The sequence below is a fragment of the Pinus tabuliformis genome, chromosome 9 (assembly GCF_031772625.1).
Source record: "Pinus tabuliformis cultivar Carrire ecotype Pingquan chromosome 9, CPIR1, whole genome shotgun sequence".
NCBI classification, from domain to species: Eukaryota; Viridiplantae; Streptophyta; class Pinopsida; order Pinales; family Pinaceae; genus Pinus; species Pinus tabuliformis.
This window is the reverse complement of record NC_142307.1, coordinates 1,004,870,765-1,004,872,278: the sequence shown is the minus strand read 5'-3', so window position 1 is coordinate 1,004,872,278 and position 1,514 is coordinate 1,004,870,765. Positions and strand designations below refer to the sequence as shown.

The 1,514-nt window shown below is 33.9% G+C and overlaps 1 pseudogene; it reads left to right on the top strand.

The window, feature by feature from the left end:
* Positions 1–249: 249 nt before the first annotated feature.
* Positions 250–1,302, top strand: LOC149152119 (uncharacterized; annotated as a pseudogene).
* Positions 1,303–1,514: the final 212 nt, after the last annotated feature.

Sequence of the window (1,514 nt, the reverse complement as noted above, 5' to 3'; positions counted from 1 at the left end):
GTTGGTTCGCCACTGAGAAGAATGTAAATGTTCCTCTAGTATTATAGATATTTGAACCAAATTTACACAAAGGTGCGTAATAGTAGATGAATTTTGCAAATGATGAGATAGGTAGAATGTAAAATTCAAATAAAGTTGAAAGTTTAATATTGCTAGAGTGAACTAGGTTAATTGCAATGCTTATACCTTCATCTTCAACCTAGCTTAATTGCAATATTTTAGCTTTGTATATTTTTAGAGGTATTTGTTATGGTGAATTTTGAAGTAGTTCCCAAAACCCCCGATGGTTTTGTAAATTCCTCATCCCTTTACAAAGAAAGTCATTTTCTTTTCTTTTTAAACAAGCGTATCAGATCCCTTTGTAAAAAGTATAATCAAATTCTACAAATTGAAGAGAACAAATCACAAAGAAAGGTTATCAACAAAGAGTAGAAGGAAAGTATATACTCTAAAAATGGTGTAGTAGTTCTCATTGATGAATTGGAGAAGTTGAAACAACCTTTGAGTAATGATCCTATGTAAGAGCTTGAAGAATGGGAGAGGGAATTCATGGATTTTTTTTTTTCTTAAGATACCATATGAAGGCGACAACTCTACAAATGATAAAGAACACAGTTCTATAATTGACAAAGAGCACAACTTTGCCGATGATAAAGGATTAAATAATGAGGATTCTGAAAAGAAAGGAATTATGGCAAATGGATGCTCTAAAGAGTCTAGAAAGGACTATGAGGAGAGCTCTGCCATGGACAAAGAATTCCCCAATCTAATTTCTATTGCAAACCTCTTGAAGGTTTTGTATTTTTCCAAACTATTCAATATCTATTCTCTTAATAGACTCACATCAATTATGTGGAAAAAAACACATGAAAGAATTTCTTGCCTTTCCTATGATTATGTCATAGAGGATGATACAAATCATCTTCGAGAAGAAGATCTTGATGCATTATCGATGATCGGATCATTTATGACATCAAATCTGCCAAATGCAACTATTTCAAACAAGGATACCCTCATATTTGTAGGCACCATAGGAAATTGTTATGAAACTTAGACTAGCCCATAGATCCAAACTATACTCTTTCTTATAAGAACTTGAGGGAGATACTGAATAATATTCTTTAGTAAGAGTATTTCATCACAACTCCTGAATTAAAGACAATCAATCATGAAACTACAACCACAACATGCACAACTGCTAGACAATATGTTCTTGTTGAAGCCTCAAAAATCGTTGCAACAACATGGGGGACAACCACCCAGTCAGGGACTTCAATATTGTCCCTTATCTGTTTGGATTAGTGGCTCCAACTAGATATAATGGGACCAATTTCCCCATAAAAATGTGATAGGATGGATAGGGTGTTGATGACCAGAAAACTAAGTGATAGATGGGGTGGTTTTCAACAGGAATACATGTATATTTAACCTATATATTTATTACCCGGTGTTGAGTTGATTTAACCATCGCTAATTTGACTGAATCACAACCATCAATTGTCAACCCAGGGTAG